Source organism: Hypanus sabinus, chromosome 1, assembly GCF_030144855.1.
Source record: "Hypanus sabinus isolate sHypSab1 chromosome 1, sHypSab1.hap1, whole genome shotgun sequence".
NCBI lineage: Eukaryota > Metazoa > Chordata > Chondrichthyes > Myliobatiformes > Dasyatidae > Hypanus > Hypanus sabinus.
The window spans coordinates 174,139,206-174,145,205 of NC_082706.1; positions in this window are offsets into that span (position 1 = coordinate 174,139,206).

Genomic DNA, 6,000 nt, shown 5'->3' on the forward strand with positions numbered 1-6,000 from the left:
ATAATTTGGACATCAACTCCACCATTAAATCATGCGAACTATTAAACATCAGTAAAACTTCGGAAAGAATGGAACCACAGCACCAAGAACATTCAGCAAACTCAGTGGAAGCAAATGTAATTTGCTTTGATGGGGAGAAACTGAGTTTGCACATTGGCAGAGCTGTACTGGTATATTGGGGTGAGGAGAAACTGGGGAATAGTATTTTAGCAACAGATGGATGTCATTCTATCCTTCTCTAAATCTGCTTCCAACTTCTGCCATCTCTATTCCTATTCCCACTGTGGTACAGTATGTGCAGTACTTTAGCTGGGATGGGTTGGGGCAGATGGGTGGAAGCGGAGATGCAGTGAAACAAACTTAGTTCACGTTTGGACAGAATAAGAAAAAGTGAGTAATAAGAATGTGTAGTTGATAGCACGTTTATGAGAAGCACAACTTAATTTTTATTTATTCATTTATTGGGATACAATGCAAAATAGGTCCTTCCAGTCTGTTGAGCCATGCCACCCATCAATCCCTTGGTTTAATCCCAGCCTAACAGGACATCTTACAGTGACCAATTAACCTATCAACTGGTAAACCTTTGGACTGGGGGTGGAGGAAACTGGAGCACAGTGAATATCTTCAAGGTCACAGAAATAAACAAACTGTTGCAGGAGTTCAGGAGTCAGGCAGCATCTGTAGAGGAAATGGACAGTCCACATTTCAGGTCTCAACTCGAAAGGTCTACTGTCAATGTCCCTTTATAGATGCAGCCTGACCTGCTGAGTTCTCCAGCATTTGCTTTGCAAGAGACCTGCTAGGCTGCATTGGTTCAAAATAACTAAAGGTAGTCCAGATAAATTCCAAATGTTTGGAATATTTTTAGTCATGCCTCTTAAATTACTTCTATTAAGGTCAATAGAATGAGTTTTGGAATAAGCTGAAAATGTAGGGAGGAAGAATCAGTAGGCCCGGCAAAATCAGTTCAGGTCAAATACCAGTTTGTTTCCCCCCACGGTGGAGGTGCTAAAATCAAGAGGGCATGCAGGAAGGAACTTTTTATTTTAAACCTTCTGCCTGAAGCAGAGTTTCTAGATGGGTGACAAGAAAACATTACCCTGGAGAGCAGAATGACTGGGTAAATGAACAGAGGACATTCAGGGTAGGACAAGCTGCCCAAAGGGGGAGGTAAAGGCCAAAAGATCTCTCAACAGGCAGTCATATCTGCTCAGCATGTTGAGGCCATTGTTAATTAATTTTAACTGAATAAAAATCATAAGAAAAATATCAAGGTTACTGAAGGAGCTGTATTTCTGAGGCACTTAATACTGCAAACCAAGCATAGTGGCACAGAGTGCAGCATGCTTTCTAAAGGAATTCACCTTGCCAAGTGAATAAACATCAGTCATAAGAGCAAAACTAGTCGCATCGGATCTGCTCTGCCATTCAATCATGGCTGTCGCATTTTCCTTCTCAACTCCATTCTCCTGCATTCTCCTGTAATCTTTGATTCCCTTACTAATCAAGAACTTATTAACTTCCACTTTAAATATACCCAGTCACTAGGCCTCTACAGCTGTCGATGGCAGTGAATTCCACACATTCACCATCCTCTAGCTAAAGAAATTACTCTTTATTTCTGTTCTAAAGGGGTGTTCTTGTATTTTGAGGCTGTCTCTCTGTTCTTAGACTTTTCCACAATTGGAAACTTCCTCTCCAACTAACCTTCTCAATATTCAATAAGTTTCAATGAAATCTCCCACCCCCTTCATTTTTCCAGTACAGGCCCAGAGCCATTAAATGCTCCTTGTGCATAAATCCCTTCATTCCTGGGATCATTCTCATAAACCTCCGGACCCTCTCCAGAACATCCTTTCTTAGATACGGAGCCCAAAACTGCTACTATATACCAAAACTATAGGTGTGGTCTAACCAATGCCCATCGAGAAGGTCCATCTCTAGATAGATCTCACTGTACAAATAGCTGTAATATAGGCTGGCAGCAGCAGTCAGCATCCTTTTGCTGCCTATGTCAATTATTTGTAATATTCCTTCAATGATATCCAAATGTTAACACATTAAGTAGTTAATATCAGCAGACAAGATAACACCACCAATTTATTGAATTGGAGAGTTGTATTGTTAGAGTCGGTGCGGCCTACCAAAGGCAAATATTTGTCAATCGGTAATGTTTTCACTTTGCTTCATTGTGCTGGTTCCTTTTAATTTTGTATGTTTCTGAAATATTCAATTTCAAACAGCAGAACTAGCCCAGAGCATTGGCCTGTTCTGCAGTGGTCAATGATCACAGCTAATAGAACTGTCTGTATTATTATTCAGCTGAGGGAAGAAAGCTAATTATAAGACATTCCAAATTCTGGGCTGCATATGACCTGGGTTTACTATTTCAATACATTCAAGAGATGTACACTACTATTTACATTACAGGTTTCTTTCCTTGGTGAAGAAACTCAAACAATTTATGGTTACCCAAGGAAAACAGTTATCCCACATTAAATTCATACTGTTGACTTTCAATTTGGTGGTAAATATACAGAAGAAAAACATGTTCACAGAGGCGAGAGCCTTCGAAAAACTATAGCTTTAAGTAAATACTTTGACATTGTCTGATATTGAAAACAAAATTCAATATTTGTTCATTTCAAAATAAATAATATTTTGAAGGATCAGCTCCTGCTCCAGAATGATTTTTAAACCCATTTAAGCAGTTATTCTGGCAGGACAAAAGACTGCTGATTCTGGAATCTGAACAAACAATCTGCTGGAGGAACTCTGTGGGTCAAGCAGCAATTGAGCAATTGTCAGGATAAAAAAAAAATGTCCTGTTTCAGTTTGCAGGGTTCCTGCAGCAGAATTTTCAATCTTGTTTATCACAAAAGATGTTAGTGTCAGTGCATATTTCAACTTACCTTAACAGAAAATGAAGGGAGAGCTAGTTCATAGCCTCAAGCGGCAGCCTGTTTCCCAGGCAGTAAGTCAGGAGAAGCAGAATGCCTTTGTCCGGGTCTCCACCGAAAGCTCTAATCAAAATATTGGCGTCCCAACACATTCTTAGTAATTGGGAAGGTAATAGTTCTGTTTTAGCCTTGCATACAGTAATCTCCCTAAAAATTCCAGAGTGAAATTATTCCAGTATTGGTGGGGGGAGGGGAGAAAATGGGGCAGAACTTCCACTGAAAGGGGTTCTAGACTTCAGTAAAGCTGTTAGCATTCTTTTGATCTGAAACACTTGCAAGGGAAGAACCTATGATTTTGTAAAATAGCCCATTGGAGGTGGAGAATGTAGACTTATAGACAGTAACTGGTTGAGGTCAGGGGGGTCTGGAAAGCAGGGTGAAAGAATTTGCTGGGATCTAAAAAGTTATATAAAAATATGAAAGCTATGAAACTATAGAAATCAATGGCGGCTAAGGGACAACATGAGGAAATCTGCAGATGCTGGAAATTCAACAACACACACAAAATGCTGGTGGAACACAGCAGGCCAGGCAGCATCTATAAGGAGAAGCACTGTCCACGTTTCAGGCCGAGACCCTTCATCAGGACTAACTGAAAGGAAAGATAGAGATTTAAAAGTAACGGGGGGAGGGGGAAATGTGAAATTCCCAATTCATCATTTCGCATTTCCTCCTCCCCCCACTACTTTCAAATCTCTTACTATCTTTCTGATCTGGGCTGTTGCATTTCTTGAACATGGAACATTAGAGAAGAAGTTATGGAGGCCCTTGCAGATGTGTTTGCTTCATCTTTGGCTGTAGATGAGGTTATGGAGATCTGGAGAATGACTAATAAGACCATAGGACATAGGAGCTCTTTGACCCATTGAGTCTGCTTTGCCATTCTATTATGACTGATTCATTATTCCTTTGAAACACATTCTCTTACTTTCTCCCCAGCTGGACTAATCAGGGACCAATCAAACTCTGCTTTAAGTATGACTCCATGACTTGCTCTCCCGAGCTATTCCTGGCAAAGAATCCCACAGATTCATTACCCTCTGGCAAAAGAAATTCCTCCTCATCTCCATTCTAAAAGGACATCCCTCTGTTCTGAGGCTGTGGCCTCTGGTCCTAGACTTTCCCACTATAGGAAACATCATCTCCACATCCACTCTATCTAGGCCTTTCAATATTGAATAGATTTCAATGAGATCCCCTTCTAAACTCCAGTGAGTCGGGGCCCAGGAACATCAAATGCTCTTCATATGTCAAGCCTTTATTCCTGAAATTATTCTCATGAACCTCCTCTGGACCTTCTCCAATGCTGGTATACCTTTTCTTAGATAAAGAGCCCAAAACTTGCACAGTATTCCGAATATGTCCTAACCAATGCCTTATAAAGCCTCAGTGTTAAATCTTTGATTCGATATTCTAGTCCTTTCAAAATAAATACTAACATTGCACTTGCCTTCCATAACAATAACTCAACCTGCAAGTTAACCTTTAAGGAATCCTGATCATAAACTCCCCAGTTGCACCTCTGCATTTTGAATTTTCTCCCCATTTAGAAAACAGTCCACAACTTTATACCAAAGTGCATGGCCATCCACTTCCCTGCATTATATTCCATATGTCACTCCTTTGCCAATTCTCCCAATCTGTCTAAATCCTTCTGCAGACTATCTTCTTCCTCAACTCTACCACCTATCTTCATATCATCCACAAACATGGCCAGAAAGCTAACAATTCCAGTGATCTAAATCACTGATATATAATATAAAAAGACCTATGGAAAACCATTGGTCACTGGTCCCAATACCCGTGAAACACTATTGGTCACTTGTGCACCAGTGGTTTGACCATAGTAAGTGATGTTTGGTTTAAAGAATTCACACTTGTTGCATTGTGGTCTGAGCCAATATTCTTCTGATATTTTAAAGACTGTCTTGAGGTTTTGGAGAGGTTCCTCCAAAATGGACAAATTCACATTTTCCCCTTGTACTCCATTTGCTAGATCTTCTCCCCCATTCATTTAACTTGTCCACATCCCTTTGTGGTCCCCTTGTATCCTCTTCCCAACTTGTTTTCCCTCCTATCCTGGTCATCAAGTTTATATCAATGCTCTCCAAATCATTTTCAAACATTTTGAGGTTGCAGCATTGATCTGTGTTTCACTCCACTCGTTATATCTTGCTGACTGGAAAATGTATGGTGGGGTGGGAGTGGATGTGGAAGAACATCTGATAAATAGTGACCAAACTTTCATGTAGTTTAGTAGGGTTGTGTAAAAGAATATAGATATTTCCAATGGAAAATACAGTCAGTAGGGAAAAAAGTCAATCTGAATTAACGTAAGTACATAGCTATTAAAGGGTAGCAGGGTAAACTCATCGAAGAATAGAAAGCCTTTTAAGTAAAGATGTTTTAGCTGCAGTCCAGGTAATTCCCATTAGGGAAAGGGTACAGAAAATAAATCTGGAGCTCCATGGGTGACCAAAATAATAGATCAGAGAAAATGGCAATTAACAAATACCAAGTTGTTAATACAAACAAGTACTGGGTTCATTACCGAAATTCAAAGGGGAAGTGAAAAGCAAAACAAGACCAGACAGAAATACGAGTACAGACTGGCAACAAGTGTAAACAGGAATCCAAATATATTCAGTCAGCATACGAACAGGAAGAAGTTTTTTGGAAAAGCAGAGATGACCTGACACAAAAGAGGAATGTACATCCGCGGGCAAAGGGCATTGCTGAGGTACGGAATGAGTGTTTCAAATCAACTTTCACTAAGAAAGAGATGCTGCTCAAGTCACAGCAAAGTATAATTGAGATTCTGGAAGGGCTAAATATAAAAAAGATATTAGAATGGCTTTCTGCATTTAATCACCAGGTCCAGATGGAACACAGTCAAGGTGGTTGAGGGAAGACAGAGAGAAAACTATCAAGGCCCTGAGTGTAATCTTTCGAATATCTCTTGATTCAGAATTGGTGTACGATGACTGAAGATTTGTAAATGTTATGTTGTTATACAAAAAAAGAATGTAGGGATAAA